Source organism: Malus sylvestris, chromosome 17 (genome assembly GCF_916048215.2).
Source record: "Malus sylvestris chromosome 17, drMalSylv7.2, whole genome shotgun sequence".
Classification (NCBI taxonomy): Eukaryota; Viridiplantae; Streptophyta; class Magnoliopsida; order Rosales; family Rosaceae; genus Malus; species Malus sylvestris.
This window is the reverse complement of record NC_062276.1, coordinates 30178924-30196480: the sequence shown is the minus strand read 5'-3', so window position 1 is coordinate 30196480 and position 17557 is coordinate 30178924. Positions and strand designations below refer to the sequence as shown.

The 17557-nt window shown below is 37.2% G+C and overlaps 2 long non-coding RNA genes across 3 annotated transcripts; one reads left to right on the top strand and one right to left on the bottom strand.

The window, feature by feature from the left end:
* Nucleotides 1–9710: 9710 nt before the first annotated feature.
* LOC126609675 (uncharacterized) lies at nt 9711–13299 on the bottom strand. 2 transcript variants are annotated; one of them, XR_007618229.1, is made up of 3 exons: nt 12768–13299; nt 12613–12682; nt 9711–12159 (listed from the first exon to the last, which is right to left on the bottom strand). It is a non-coding gene; the product is annotated as an uncharacterized LOC126609675 (long non-coding RNA). The 2 variants fall into 2 exon arrangements; XR_007618230.1 differs by having other exon boundaries at nt 9711–10962.
* Nucleotides 13300–16152: 2853 nt separating this feature from the next.
* On the top strand, nt 16153–17457 carry LOC126609669 (uncharacterized). Its single transcript, XR_007618223.1, has 2 exons — nt 16153–16582; nt 17260–17457. It is a non-coding gene; the product is annotated as an uncharacterized LOC126609669 (long non-coding RNA).
* The last annotated feature ends 100 nt before the right edge of the window (nt 17458–17557 follow it).

Sequence of the window (17557 nt, the reverse complement as noted above, 5' to 3'; positions counted from 1 at the left end):
TATACATAGGAAAAGAACACCACCAGTTTGAGAGACAAGCTAAATAAAACTCTAAGTCGTTAAGGCCTGGTAGATCGAGGTCCAATTATTAAACATATTACCACATAAGACGCCAAAATTCAACAGTACTAAATAAACTTGGAGTTCCACAACCACAACATATTTAGCTATAGAAAACATGGGTGACCCAGTCACTTTCGAGTTTTTTGGAGGATCATATGTTCAAATTTTACTATTGTTAATTTTTTTAACTAATTAAAAATAATCATTCGAATTTTGTCTTTTAGCTTTACATTAAATTGATGAGAAGATGAGCATGATATCCGTATAGCCAGCATGTAACATCATACGATTTTAATTAACTAAGAAAGAAAAATTCACATATTCGCACGAATTTTAATTAATTAACCTAATTTTTTCATGAGAAATACAATCACGTAACTGTATCCTTATTACAACTATGACTTCTATTTAAGCACAATTTCGCAATTAAGTTTACCCCAATTTCTATCTAAGGGCTGGTTTGGTATTGTTGTGCTTTGAAAAAAAGCTGCTGTGAGAATAAGCGGCTGTGCTGTGAGAATAAGCGGCTGTGAAATAAAGCCAGTAGAGTGTTTGGTAAACTTTTTTGTGAAAGTGCTTTTGGAAAAAAAATCAGGATGATAGTGTGTCTTTTCATTAAAGGAGCACTGTAGCTCCGTGTGCTTTGAAAAAACTGGCTTTTTTTCAAAGCAGCAAATAGCAGCTTCAACTTTTCCTTTGATTTTCAGCTTATTCTCACAGCAGCTTCCAAAATAAGCCATTTTTTTTCAGTTTACCAAACACAAAAATGACCCTCAGCTTTTTTTCACAGTGGCTTTTTTTAAAATCACCTCAATCCCAAACGGGACCTAAGTGCCATCAAAATTAAAAAATTAAACATTTTCTGAGTTCACTACATTTCTTCCAAAATGCCGTCAAACATGAACACATCATCCACAAACACCCCAACGCAGCCTCCCATGCACCCCCAATTTTTGAACTTCCAACGGTGGATGACAAGGGTACAAATAGCCTAAAACTCAAAAACATTGCTCCACTGGGCCAAAAATTGAAGGGCAATCAATAGGCCCCACTGTACCCAACTTAGTGTTAAGTTAAGACCATCTCCAACCTTTGGGCTAAAAGCCAAATTTTTTAGCCCGGAAAATTTAGCTTTTAGTCCAGAAACATCTTTTCTGCTCCAACCCTTCTACCATAAAATTTTAGCCCAGAATTATTAAAGAATGAAATTAGCCTAAATTTTTTTCTTAAATCAATTTTTTTTTTAAATAAATATGTAGATTATTGTAAATTAATTTTATGAACATTTTGATCTAAAAAAATTTAAATTCCGATAAACATTTCACATTTAGCCCGGGGGGAAAGCTGGGGGTATTTGGCCCAGAAATAGCATTTGGCATTTAGACCATCTCCAACCCTGGGCTAAAAGCCAAATTACCCCCCAAATTACCCCCCCAAACACTCTCCAACCCATGCTAAAATTTTAGGCTAAATGCCAAATGCTATTTCTGGGCCAAATACCCCCCAGCTTTCCCCCCGGGCTAAATGCGAAATGTTTATCGGAATTTAAATTTTTTTAGATTAAAATGTTCATAAAATTAATTTACAATAATCTACATATTTATTTTTTAAAAAAATTGATTTAAGAAAAAAATTTAGGCTAATTTCATTCTTTAATAATTCCGGGCTAAAATTTTAGGGTAGAAGGGTTGGAGCAGAAAAGATGTTTCTGGGCTAAAAGCTAAATTTTCCGGGCTAAAAATTTTGGCTTTTAGCCCAAGGGTTGGAGATGGTCTTAGCCTAAAATTTTAGCATGGGTTGGAGAGTGTTTGGGGGGGGGGGGTAATTTGGGGGGTAATTTGGCTTTTAGCCTAGGGTTGGAGATGGTCTAAAGCACAGTAGAAAATATCGATAATATCGGCGAAATATCGCCGATATTATCGTTTTTTTGGGACCCTGATATTTTAGTAACTATCCAACTTGTTTTCGGCAGAATATCGCGATATTATCGATAATATCGATAATATCGCGATATTTTCGAAACTATCGCGATATTTGGTATGGACTCATCGGAGAACACGGCCGGAGCAAATAATCCGAAACCCTAAATCCCCAAATGCTAAATCAAAGCAAATGAACTGAATCTACAATACAGGATTCCGAGAAGAACGATTTCAGTACAAAAATCAACATGTTTACAAGCCGAGAAGAACGATTTCAGTACAAAATTCAAAGCAAATGAACCGATTCCCTAAATCCCCAAATTCGGATTCAAAGCAACTGAACTGAATCCCTAATTCCTAAATCCCTAAAATCTATTTCAGTACAAAAATCAAGCAACATGCAGATAAATCGCAATCTGTACAAAAATAGAAACCCTAATTCCTAAATCCCTAAAATCAATTTCAGTACAACAAAGGTGCAACATGCAGAAAAATTGAAATCTGTACAAAAATTTAAAGTAATAGAGGGGAAGAAGAGAAGTAGGAGCCTGGAACATCGTCTTCCTCACGAATCCAAGACGGCTGGGACAAGTTCGTGCTCCTCAGTGGTGTCGACGGCTTGGACTACGGAGACAGAGGGAGACAGGGAGACACGGAGACACGGACGGTTATGGAGTGGTGTCGACGGCTGGGTTTAGGGCGGGTGAGATGGGAGGAGCAGAGGGAGACAGGGAGACACGGAGACACGGACGAGGAGGATCGAGATTCGAGAGATGATGTCTCTGTGTGTGTGTGGAAGAACTGGAGAAGGGGGAAGGGAGGGAGAAGACTGAGAACTTCTCGGTGAGAACGAAGGCTCAGACCGACCTCAGAGATAGAAGAGAGAAGAGAGACTGAGAGGATTCGAGAATATGGTAGTGGAGTGGGAAATGAAAGATCGAGAAAGAGACCTCCGTGTGTGGTGTACGTGTGTGGTGTGCGTGTGTGGTGTGGTGGGGGGGGGGGGTCTCGAAGTGTGTGTGTGGTGGAGTGTGAGTTCTTCAGTCTTTTTTACTGTCTGAGTGATGGTGTCTAAGAAAAAAAAGCATCCAATGCTCCAAATTATTCAAAACCAAATCATTCCAAACCTATGTCTACCTCTCTGATCCAATGATCCAAAGAACTTTTTGCAATTTCAGAACATGCACAACAAATACTACTGCTTTAATAATGAAAGCGTGTGACAGTCTTTCACATGCAAAACAGTGTCAATGTCTGTTATATACTTACATTCTTTCATCATCAGAGGCATTCACCGAATTTTAACTTACATTCTTCTTCCCATACCATTTTCAAAACCATTCCAGATCCTTTCCAAAGCCAAGCAACACAAAGGCTTCCATATTTAAGGTAAGTTTACAAACTTAAATTTATATTATTGTAATTTATACAAAAACAAATAAATTTGTGTGCACTCGTATGTTAATTTTTTTAAGTAATTACTTGCATGTTAATTATGTTAATTTTTGTAAGTAATTAAGTAATGTTAATATTAATTGTTTTAAGTAATTAAGTAATGTTGTATAATTATTCCCTAGGATAATTTTAATATGTTTAATGTTATTTATTATTTTATTTTCCTTACCATTTTCAAAGTCATTCCAGATCCATTCCAAAGCTTGAACACAAAGGCTTCAATATTTAAGGTAAGTTTACAAACTTAAATTTATATTATTGTAATTTATACAACAACAAATAAATTTGTGTGGACTCGTATGTGAATCTTTTTAAGTAATTAATACTTGCATGTTAATTTTTGTAAGCAATTAAGTAATGTTAATATTAATTGTTTTAAGTAATTAAGTAATGTTGTATAATTATTCCCTAGGATAATTTTAATATGTTTAATATTATTTATTATTTTATTTCTCTTACCATCTTCATTATCAAATTGGATTATTATTCATTAATATTAGGTTTTTTTATTATCAAATTGGATTATTATTCTTTAACATTAGATTTTTTTATTATCAAATTGGATTATTATTCTTTTATATTAGGTTTTTTTATTATCAAATTGGATTATTATTCTTTTATATTAGGATTTTTTTTATCAAATTGGTGGATTATTCATTAAATTTGATTATTATCAAATTGGATTATTATTCATCACCATGTTTTATATTAGGATAATTTTTTTATCAAATTGGTGGATTATTCATTAAATTGGATTATTATCAAATTGGATTATTATTCATCACCATGTTTTATATTAGGATAATTTTTTTTATCAAATTGGTGGATTATTCATTAAATTGGATTATTATCAAATTGGATTATTATTCATCACCATGTTTTAATTTAGGATAATTTTTTTATCAAATTGGTGGATTATTCATTAAATTGGATTATTATCAAATTGGATTATTATTATCAAATTGGATTATTATTCATCACCATGTTTTAATTTAGGAATTTTTTTTTATCAAATTGGTGGATTATTCATTAAATTGGATTATTATCAAATTGGATTATTATTATCAAATTTGATTATTATTCATCACCATGTTTTATATTAGGATTTTTTTTTATCAAATTGGATTATTATTCATTAAATTGAATTATTATCAAATTGGATTATTATTCATTAATATTAGGTTTTATTATTCCATATTATTTGTATAATTACTTAACTTTTTACAATCATTTTCTTTACTTTGTATTTAATTATTCTGTAGAATAACTTTATTATTTAGGTTCTCTTATTTTTATCAAAAAATAATTGTCTAATTTTAATGAAAAATAAATATAGGTACATTTAAGATGTCAAGTAAACGTGATCCAGCTTGGGAACATGGAGACCCAATAGACGGAAACAAACATGGCACAATTTGCAAATATTGTGGTCGGGTAATGAAGAGTGGCGGAGTGACACGACTGAAGTATCATCTTAGTGGATTAGATCCATCAAAAAATGTCCAACGATGCGATAATGTCCCCCCAGAAGTGAAGGCATTCATCAGCACATTATTAAAAAATAAAAAACAGCAGAAGGAAAAGATGACACAAGGAATGGAAAATATTCGAGCTGAGCTACGGGGAGAAGTCTATGGCCAAGCGGTTGACAGTGATGATGATGACGATGAGGACGAATGTGATGATGACATGGGACCTGAAGAACGACGCAGTTTGAAACAAGCATTACGTGCCTCCAAACAGTCAGCATGGGAAAGAGAACACCTTCATAAAATTCCTAATAGGGGACAAGGTTCCGGGACAAGTGGTGGTGCACAAATGAGACGGGGAGGCAGTCTTAGAGAATCACAACCAACACCACCAATAGCCCCAAGTTTATATAAGTCATCCAACGCACGTCAAAAGAGTGTTTGGAGTTATTTCAAGGGAGGTAATGTGAAGGAGGGAATGGGGCGTCTAATTAGCAAGTTCTTTATCTATGAAAATGTCCCTGCTGCGAAGGCTTCATCACATCATTTCAAAAATATGGTAGTGGGATGTCAACAGGCCGGTGTTGGAGTACAACCTCCCACTCCCTATGAGATAAGAAACAAATATTTGGATATGGAGTACAAAGACATTGGCGAGTATGTTAACAAGTTGAGGTCAAAGTGGGAAACTAATGGTTGCACAATCATGTGTGACGGATGGACCGGCCCGACCAGATTATCTATCATCAACTTCATGGTATATTCCAAGGGCAAGACAATTTTTTTGAAGTCTGTTGATGCTTCAGACCATATAAAGAATTACAAATATATTTACAAATTATTGAGGGATGTAATCATGGAGGTGGGAGAGCATAATGTTGTCCAAGTCGTGACCGACAACGGTTCTGCATTTGTCAAAGCTGGAAAAAAGTTAATGAAGCATCATAATGTGTTTTGGACATCATGTGCAGCACATTGTATTGATCTTATGTTTGAGGCAATGGGGAAGAGAGAGAATGTTGCTACTATGGTCAAAAGAGCTAGAACGATCACTAATTATATTTACAATCACGGTTGGTTGTTGGCAAAGATGCGTGAATTTTGCAGAGGAGAAATTATTCGTCCAGCTACCACTCGATTCGCCACCAACTATATTGCATTAAACAGCCTACTCAAGAAGAAAGCAGGGTTGAAGCAACTATTCACCAGTGATGATTGGGCCAACCACAATTTTAGCCGCTCAAATACAGGTCGTTTGGTGGAAAGTATAGTGCTTGATCATGCTTTTTGGAGTCAAACAGAACATGTGTGTCAAGTGTTTGAACCTCTTTACAAAGTTTTACGGATCGTTGACACAGAAGTGTATCCTACTATGGGGGCTGTATATGAGTTGATGCGTGTAGTGAAGGATGAATTGGAAAGAAAACATGGTGCAAGGTGGGTCGTAAAAATAATTGAAGACCGATGGTATAAAACATTATACCACGATTTGCATGCAGCAGGTATAAATTATGTCATAATTTGCAATTCATTTCTTTAGTTGCATAAGTATTATTTATCTTATTAGAGTATGTGTTTCTTTGAACAGCATATTATTTGAATCCCCGATACCAATACAGACCCGGTGTTGGAGATGATGGTACCCTTATACGTGCTGTACATAATGTATACTCTAAATTAGACCCTGCATCACCAGCAGTTGGCCAATTTGGAAATGAGGTACACAATTACTTAAATTATAATAATTACTTTGTTGGATTAAACTAACACAATTTATTGTATTCAGCTAACATGGTTTAAAGATGCAAGAAGAACATTTGGAGAACCAACATCAGTTGCTGCTCGAACAAATATGTCTCCTAATGAGTATAAACATATTTCACTATAAGTTTATAATAGAATTTGTTGGAGTTATTAGGCTTATCAACATTATTTTTCATTGTAGCTGAATGGTGGATCATGTATGGGACCGATGCACCAACTGTGAGAAAGTTAGCAATAAAAGTATTATCACAAACAGCTTCCTCATCAGCTTGTGAAAGAAATTGGAGCACATTTGCACTCATCCATACAAAGCAAAGAAATAAGTTGGCTCATAGTAGCTTGGAAAAATTAGTTTATTGCTACTACAACATGAAGCTTCAAATTCGAGATAAGGAAGCAGAAATCGATCATGTCGACCGTGGTGACCCACTAGATGTGTTTGATATTGTTGGTGAAGATGATGATACGGAGGGTAACCAACTTTTTCAATGGATTAGACCTCTTCATTTAGATGATGATGAAGGCAACCCAGCTCCCAGAGTTGCTGAAGAAGCACGTAATGAAGGGATAAATGTAGAAAGAGTATTAGAGGAGGAGGTGGGATCTAGCAGCGCTGACTCTTTCGAAGAACTTTTGCACCCAATGCCAAGCAACACTGGAATTCCACCTTTTTCCAATCCTACACAACCACAACATCGTGCTGATACTAATGATAGCTCTAGTACAAGATCAGGAGACTCACCTACCACCGGAGGTGGAAATGATGAAGGAAATAGTGGAGCTGGAGGTAGTGGAGCTGGAGGTAGTGGTGGTGGATATGGAAACTATTATGGACCACCACCTCCCGGATATATGAGCCCCTTCACTGGTGAGGCAAACTTCACGCATGCAACACAAGATGATGACCATGGCAGTAGGCGGGCAGGACCAGGAATTGGTGCCATAGGGAAGGACTATACTCGCAGAGAAAGAGGCAAAGGGATTTTGTCAAGTCAAGAAGATGACTCGTTATCTAGAACTTCAGACTCTTTTGGATTGGGAAGTAGTAACTATGGTTATACTCATAACCAACCATTTCCCTACCCTTCATATCCCATTCCTGTTGGGATGGAATCGAGCGACTCATGGAATCAATCCCAGCCTCAATCTTCAAATGATTTTTCTTATGGACAACCTCAACCAATCTCGGATCCATATGGGTGGCATATTAACAATTACATGCAAAACTATTTTGGGGATTTATCATTTGATAACTACTCTTCACAATACACTCATTCTACACATAGAGATGATGAAGATAGTGACAAATTTGAACCTCATAGGAACTCTATGTGGTACTAAAGTGTAAAATATTGTACTAATTCATTATATATAAATGATTATGGTGTGTTTAGACTTCTTTCATTAATTACTACATATTTTCTACACTCATAATGTTTGTCAGATCGCTATATAATCAACTTGATAATGTTAAATCCATCATGCAATGCATTTCCTTCCAATTTTTTGTGATAAACTAATAGATAATTGACTAAATAAACATCCTACAAAGTTTCAATACAAATTTCCAAGTTTTTCTTACAATTTCCGTGGTTTCCATGTAATTTTTATCGATATCGATATTTTACCGATATTTCCATCGATATTTCCGTGTTTTCGGACTACCGATATTTCCGATATCACCGATATTTTCTTCCTTGGTCTAAAGCAAGAATTTTTAGTTTTGTTTTTTTTTTTAGTTTTTTTGTTCCTACCAACTTTAGCTGACAGAAGGCCACACGCAAAGAAATGGTTTTTAGTTGGCTTTAGCCAAAAGGAAGAGACGTCAAATTAAACTTGGGCAAACAACTACATAGTTAAACTTGGATAAACAAAGTTTCATATAACTTTTATGCAATCATATGTTCAAAAAATATTAAAATATGTTTAAAACTCGAGACGAAAATTGGAGGAAGACTGTAATGAGTGCTAACAGAGAGCATGGGGATGTAGTAGGTATGAAAGGAAGTAAGAGTGTTAAAGAATGTGGCTCTGCTGCTGAGGATGCCGTCGCATCCATTATGGCGGCGCCTAGGCCTAAAGTGGGGAGTCTAAAGTCTGAGGAAGCGTATCCGAGAGGAGGTTGCTGAAGCAGAAGGGAGTCACAAGAGTCCTCTTGATGGAATTGACAGATGAAGTGCATCACTTGGAACTGTAGGGGTCTAGGGAGACCTGATTTTAACTGTATTTTAGTTTTGTGTACTTCAATTAAACTGGACCTTTTTTGCTTGTTTGAAATGAAGATGTCTTTAGATAAGGTCTAAAAATACTTCTATGGGAGGTTCTTTAATCCGGTTTTTTGCTACGATCTCATTGGGTGGAATTTGCTTGTTTTCGAATTCTACCAGTGTTGATGTTTCGTTTGGAAATCCATTTCCCGTTTTATTCACTGTGTTGTGAAGGATTTGTGCAATGACCGTCTGCAGTTTGTTACTTTTGTTCATGCCTTCCTAAAAAACATTTACAGGATTGTCTTTGGGAGGAAATTTTAACTCAATCCTTTTAATCAACCTTGGTGTCTAATTGGGGATTTTAACCATATTTTTTACCCTTTAGAAAAGCTTGGTGGTTGTCAAAGTACCACAGTTACATGAATAAGTTTATTACTTTCATGAACAATGGAAATCTTCATCCCTAAATGCAACCGATGTGCCTTGTACTTGGTGTAATGGTCACACCGATAACACTAGTCTATGAAAAACTTGACAGAGGTATAGCTAATCCTCAGTGGCTAACTGAATTTCATGATTATAGCTTGCATAACTTCCCAATTTGTAGCTTTGATCATAGTCCCATACTACTAATAAACATTTTGATAACGGTGAGTAATGCTAATGATACCTTTTACGTTTGAAGTGGTTGCATCACCCTAACTCTAAGGATTTTGTTAAGAAACCATGGCACAGTGTTGATTGCTTCAGACCATTGACAAATTTAGGGATTGTGCTGGGTCCCGTAAGTTCTTTGTTAAAAACTGGAATAAGGAGACATTTGGTGATATCAAAGATCACAAGAATAAGCTTTTAAATGCCCAAAGTTGTTGAATCCCACATCGGCTAGAGGGAAAGGAGAAAAGCAGTTTAAATAGAATTACCCCACTTAAACCAACACCGAGGCATTTTGTGATAAAACTTTACACCTGACAGATTGTGTAGATAGCAATTACTAAGTTGGAGACAATATCGGTGTTGTTGGAAGTGGGTCATCGGCCTATCTCTCCCATAATTCTACATGGTATCAAAGCCAAGGACCGGGTCCGTACTACCACATCATGGGTGGATCCCCTTGACCTTGCGTGAGTGGGTCCCTTGACCCCGTGTGTAGCGTGAGTCCCCTTGACTATACGTAGTTGTCGATGTGCGGATCTCCATGTGTGACCCACAAAAATGGGGTCTCACATGCGAGCCATACCCCGTGTGTAGCGTGATTCCCCTTGACTCCACATGGTTCCCGATGTGCGGATCTCCCCTTGACCTTGCGTGAGTGGGTCCCTTGACCCCGTGTGGGGTCGCTTGACCCCGTGTGTAGCGTGAGTCCTCTTGACTGCATGTGGTTGCCGATGTGCGGATCTTCACGTGTGACCCACAAAAATAGGGTCTCATGTGCGAGGCGTGTTCAATCTCACATCAGCTAGAGGGAAAGGAGAAAAACAATTTAAATAGAATTACCCCGCTATATCCAACCCGAGGCTTTTTGTAATAAAAATCCACACCTGACAGATTGTGCAGGTAGTAATTACCAAGTTAGGGACAATATCGATGTTATTGGAAGTGGGCTCTCGACCCGTCTCTCTGATAATTCTACAAAAGTGATATACACGATAAAATTATGATGGGTCAAGATACAAACATTAATATGGATTTGGAAGCTAAAACTAGAGATAAGTGAAGTGTTAAAGGAAGAGGAAATTATGTGGGCGCAGAAAGCCAAGGTTAAAAAGGTTGCAATTGGGGGATAAAAATACAAATTACTTTCAAATTGTAGCAACTATTTGTAAAAAGAGAAATGAAATTAGAAAAATCAAAGATGGTAATAGTTTTTTATGGAATTATGGTGAGGGTCTTGAGCAGATATTTATGCAGGAATTCAAGCTGCGTTTCTCCTGTGAAGGCCCCCTTCTGATAATATGGCTGCGTTGGCTGATATTATTAGCACTTGCATTAATAGCCAGCATAATATGCATTACGTCTACTTTGTTGGAACCAAATTTGAGCATTGCTGCGAATGGTAGAGGCATTAATCCGAATAACCTGCAAAACAGAGAACAAAGGCTAGGACAGGGTCTAACGGTTAAGTTAGTAAGCAGTTTTAGACTCAAGTATTAGGCAAGAGAATTATAGTGCAGAGATTGTGTCACGCCCCAAAAAGGAGCACGTAACAGTGTCACGCACTACTAGTAACGCAATACTATATTGTTAAAATTCAACACTATAGCACTACATTCCTAATAGAACATAAGGCTATTTGAGGGGAATAAAATAATTTATTTTTAAGCGGTACAGAAGCGGAAATCATTTTGGTAAAGCGAAGAATAAAAGGGCAACTGAATTTGGATAAAAATTTTACAACAAGACCAAATAGTTTAAGGTAATTATCATACTAAACCAACTCTTTAGTACGATTTGAAAATGTAAAACGCTGAGTTTGGCTACAAAAATCCCTTCAAAACAGTGAGGTAATCAAGTATATGTACAGATAAAAATACTTAGAAAGAGTCAATGAACAACCAAGAAGTTGACAAGTAACAAACAACGCTAGTCCCGACTTTAGTCCATAACATCTATTGTAGATGGAGCGATCCTGTAATAAAGTAGGGGGTGAGCATCACAAACGTCTCCCCCCTCAGGGAATCTGCCCCAGCTAGGTTTGAAAATAATATATGACACTATATATACTTTAGGAAAATGATGCACAACAAAAGATTTGTTTAGTTTTGAAAATAGATTGTATGCTCACACAATTTCCTTTTAAAAATAAAACAAGGATCCCAATAAATCCCTACATGCCTGATGACCGGTCCAATGACCAACTACCCCCTTATCTGGACCAACTACGAATGAATATACTTATGGTAAGGTGTAGCGAGAGAGTCCTTTAATGCTCTACCCTTAGATATCCTAATACCTCTCCTAGAAATGTAGCCCCTCCGGAGATTTAGGGAATCGAAACCCAAGGCGGTTGCTATGCCCCCTTCACTCTCAAGTCATCACTTTAATTTGTAGCATAAAACAAGATGCATAGCATGATATAAAACAAAATCCTCATGATTCTAACACAACAAAATATATGCAGCTTTCACAGGCATTTGTATGTTTACATATACATACATTCATAAAATTCCATGACTAGGGTAAGTGAGGATTCCCTTTCCTAGCCTCCAAGCCAAGCAAACAATATTCCTCACCCAAACCTCGATTAAATGCAAGCATCGCGAGTAATTGGAATCCCTAGTTGAACAATTACAATATGTCACTACATGTCCACATATAATGACTAAACTTTATTCCCATAGCAACAACTATATCCAATATGGACCTTCACTTAACCAGAATAAAAATTCTGTATTTAAACTTTTTATTATTTCAAATAGTTCCCCAAACTTTAATTGCACTTTGGCCCCTGAACTTTAGGTAATTTACAAAATTACCCCAAAATTGAAACTGTTTTTATAGTTCAATCGCTGGTATGAAACCAAAGGCTTTGAGGTCTGTTTCCCAGAAATTCAACATATATTTTAAGCCAAAACGCAATCCATCAATAGTACAACTCACTTTTTCCATATAAACGTCCTTTAAAGACCAAATTTGATGAATTTCGAGTCAAACATCAAATTTCTCTATATCTCATCCATATGAAACTTGTACAAAATCCCAACCATCTGATCATGTGTAAATCTTTACCTTAATGTCTCAGAAATTGTTCTCCAGTCATCAAACAGACTTCAAAGCCCTCAAATCGTGTAAGAACAAGCTTGAAATCAAAGATTTAAGCCTAATTAGTCATAAATCCAATCTGAACGAATTATTCAAATTTAAATAATAATCCTAAAATTTACCTTAGAACATTGAGTTCGATTCATTGAACATATAGGCGAAAACTGTTCCTCAATTGGAATCCCAGATTGAAAGTTACAAATTTTGAAAGATTAATGGAAACTTTGCTTATCTGCCTTGTGCTTCAGGTTGTACGAAGAAGAAGAAGAAGAAGAAACCGACTTTCTTCTCATATAAATAGGTGCAAATGCATCGGTTCCTTTTAGTTAAGGTCCGATGGCAACTCGCCAAGAGTTAAACTAAGAAGGAAAATTTGATCTTTCTTCCATTTTTCTATTCTTTTTCTTTGGGTTCGATCCCAACTTACCATGCAATAACATGGTGAATTTAGATGATGACCAACATCTCTTTTGCTGGAATTGTTGGCTGCTGCCACGTGTAGAAACCAACCATTGTTTGCTGCCATGCGTCAAAGTCAGTCATTCTTTGATTGCCACATGGTGTTCTCCAATCCGTCAGATTTAAAGTTTCATTGTAAGCTCGTTCGAGCTCTGAAAATTAATTTAAACGATGCCACGAGCTCGTAATCTCGTCCACTTTTATCTTTTTACCTCAAAATAATCTTTGAACTCAAGTAAAATTATCACCCATTAAAAAGAAACTAGAAATTGTAAAATTTGAAGGCACTCCAAAGTTCATAAAAACACTTCTAAAATTTCAAGATCTCACATATTGCGTTACCAGAGACAAACCCTAGATAAGTCTATTTGTACTGTTTGGGGAGAGACCTTTTGAGAATAGAATTCTCGTTCTAAATTGGGAGAATCCTAGATGATATCTAGAAGTAGATATTGCACCCTTTTAGGAGTTGTGATTGCTTACGGCGCACATATGAAGAATTTGATTGATTCCATATCTGAATTTGATCTCGTGTCCTGTGGAACAAGCATGGTCATACCAAAGGAGTCACTTAGACTTCGTTTATTGTCCCAGAACAGGGTGACAATGGTACACTTGTGAAATCCCATACCCGGATTTCACTGTTTAAAATTACATATTTTGTATCCTTAGTTTCGATGCGTTTATATTTGGAACGTATATTTTTTTTGGGGGGGGGGATTTTACATGAATGTATTTGATCCTTTAATATTTTTTTTACTTTCTTAGTATATTTAGATAGTACGTATTATTATGAACGTGTGAGCGCAAACGAATTGGAATTTGAAATTCGAACGAGAAAATTATGAATTTTCACAATAAAAAGGCTTTCTGGCAAGTTCGAATGGAACTTTCTGGATGCCAATAGGCTTCCTTTTTCTTCTTCCCTGCGTGTAAAACCAGCAGCTTTGCCGCTGTTCTGGATTTTTTTCTCTCCACCATTTGGCTCCCCTAACTTCAAATCTTCACATCTTCTTCATTCGGTTATGGTTTTTGACAAATCTTATACCAAAATCTTAAGCCCTCATTGAATGGTAAATCTGTTGATGTGATTGGTGTGCGGGACACCTTTAACTTATAATAGTTTTATTCTTTATGTAATAACCCTAGATTAGTAAATGTTCTGCCAGTCTATTTTGGCTTATGAAGCAAAAGTATATTATTGAACTTCACATTTTACTAAAACGTTAGTTGGTAATGAAAATGTTCAAATCATGGTTAGTAAATTCCTTCTATATGGGATGTTTTGATTGTGCACTATGATAGACTTAATATAAGCGGTATCAGTGATTACCCTAACAATTCCCATGCTAGTATATTTAGTGGATATGGCATGGTTCTACAAATGTGTTTTATATTAAAATATTACTTTTAAACTCTACCATCTATCTATTGTATGAAAATATGAGTTGGAACCTCGTTAGAATTATTCCATAGAACTCGTTTGTCTGGGTGATTAAAGATTGGTTAGTTAAGTGGAATCGATAGGATGTACATTTAAAATTGTGATTCATGATGAATTGACATATGTTATAGAATGTGTATTATGTGATTCAATGGTCGTTTGTCTTGTGGGATCGATGGTGTGTGCTAGTAATTATGATTCATACTAATTTAGTGCTTGTTGTGTAATGATATGATTGCACCATGTAGCAGTGGTACATGGATGGTCCTGCTTGGTATATTCATGATAAGGGACCATACGTATTTCAGGGGTGATCATGCTTGGTATATCCGCGAAGGGTGATCACTGCTTGCACGATTAGACTATGCCTATGGTTCTGCTTGGTATATTCACACTGGTGGACCATACACATCCTAAAGGTGATCATGATTGGTATATTAGCGATGGGTGATCACTACCTAGAGCTACATGATACGGTCTTGCTTGGTATATCTGCGATAGGTGATCACTGCTTATGTTATTAGACTGTGCTTATGGTTCTGCTTGGTTTATCCACAATGGGGGACCATACACATTCTAGGAGTGATCAAGCTTGGTATATCCGCGATAGGAGACCATACGTGTTTCAGGAGTGATCATGTTTGGTATATCCGCGATGGGTGATCATTACCTGTACGATTAGATTATGGTATGGTTCTGCTTGGTATATCCGCAACGGGGACTATAAGCATTTTAGGAGTGGTCATGCTTGGTTGCGATTGTTACACCCGTCCCTAATTTAAATCGTATTTTTACTAAGTTTGAGTTTATCTTGTTTTTAAAATTGTTTTGGGTCTTAAATGGTGTGCCCAAGGGGCCCACCCCCTGTTTTGTCCCCCGTTCACTTTCCCTTTCTTTTATTTATTTTCTTTTTTTTCTGAAAAGTCTCTCTTTCTCTCTTCTCCCTCTTCTCTCCCTCGGCACAACTCTCTCCCTCTCACCCGTGCCCTTCCTCCCTGCAAATCCTCACTTCCACACCACATCAATGAAGATGACAGCACCCATCACAACCTCTGCAGTTTTCTCTCACCCGTTGTAGAAAGGACGACGAAATCCCAGAAGCCTCCGACGAGCATCGCCCCTTTCGAGTCAATTTCCGGCCAAACTACGACGAGTTGGCCGGCGTACAAGGTATCAATCTTTTCATCTCGTCAAGTACTACAACTTTCCTTTTTGTTTCACCCAATTTAGTTGAGTATTGAAGAAGTTATACTCATTTGAATCTTACCCAGTTTCCGGCGAGTCCGACGGCTTTCGAGGCGTTTTCCGGTCAAACCACGGCGAGTTAGACTTCGTTTGAGGTATCATTCTCTTCGTCTCTTCAAGGGCTAAAACTTTCGTTTTTGTCTCGCTTGATTTCGTTGAGTTTTGACAAAGTTATGGCCGTTTAAAGATTGTGCATTTTCCGGCCGAATTCCGGCTTTCTCTCCCATTGGGTCCGGCGACCCACCAAAACCAGGGCCTTTGGGCCTTCCTTGCCGAGCCCAACCCTCTTGGTTGTGAGGCCTTTGGGCCTTTGTGTGTGTGTGTGTTATGAAGGCTTGCCTTGTGCAGCCCGTGTGTGTGTGTGTGTGTTTTAGGGTTGTGTAGTGTGTGAGTGTGTGTGTGTGTGTTGTGTGTGAGTTTGGGCTTAAGCCCAAACCACCCCTTTTCACCCTAAACCCTTTTAACCCAAAACCTTAGAATTCCAAAACCCAATAGATCATAATCCTATTTAACCTAAATCCTAATCTGGATTTCAAGCCTAAAACCCGTTAGACCTAATTTAACCGTTGACCCCCGGTCAACGTTGACTTTAGGGTTGACTTTTCGGGTTTTCGTCCGGGACCCTTCTTAGGGTAATTCGACGTTCTGAATCCGTTTCCAACGTCTGTTTTCCCAAATTCAATTGTTAAAATAGAGTTTTATTAATTGGACCCTTTATGTGCTTAGGGGCAATTATTGGTGACGTTTTCTTGTTCGTTAGTTTGCGTGGCTCTTCGGCGGCTAAGTACTGTGAGTGGACCCCTTCAAAAGCATGTTTTAACAATAGAAATGCATACATGAAAATCATGATTTAATACTTATGTTTTATGAAATACTTTATGAGATAGTATGCTTACTGAGGCTAGATTGAATTATTACTATTTTTCCTATAACCCATGTTCTTATAGAATATCTGATGGATGACGATATGATATTTAGAACATGTTTCGAACACCTCTTTATAGTATAGATGATAGATGACTTTATACTATGAAGTTGTTTTTCAATATATATGTTCAATGGTTTTGTACTTACCTAGTGGTCCTTTCCGCTACGGGACGTAGGGATAGATTCCGGTCCGTCCCGGGCCACGGTTTGGTGTTGGCATAGGGCCTGGAGTGTGTTTCCTCTGGCTATTTAGCACAGGGACGGGGAGCCGGCATGGGGCCTGAAGTGTATTTTCCTCTGACTGTCTGCTCAGAGACGGGGAGCCGGCATGGGGCCTGGGGGTTATCGGACAATTCACTAGTGATTATTATATATACAAGTTATGATTTGAGACACTGCACATCATGCTAGGTTTCGGAAAACCTATGTTTATCATTATATATGTGTTTTCATAAAACTTGGGGGTTAGTACGTTGATAACTGTTTTGTTATATTTATATCAAATTGGTCCACTCATGTTTGTTTTGCGCCCCCTTCAGGATTTAGGATCGAGGCATACAATCCCGGCATCCAGGCACTTCCGCATCGGTATCTTCGAGTCCTCTCGGTGTAGGACCCACTTCTGTGTTCATTCAATTTTTATATTAATTCTTTTAATGTTCTAGATTAGATGTGTGCTCTGAACACGTTCCTTAAATACATATTCTTTATTCTCTTATATTTATAAGTCTTATCTATCCCTTGTTGTCAGCATTTGCACTCAATAAATGGCTTTCGTCACCCTTCGGGTGTCGGCCAGCACGTGACCATCCCTTTGTCCCTAGGACATCGGGATCG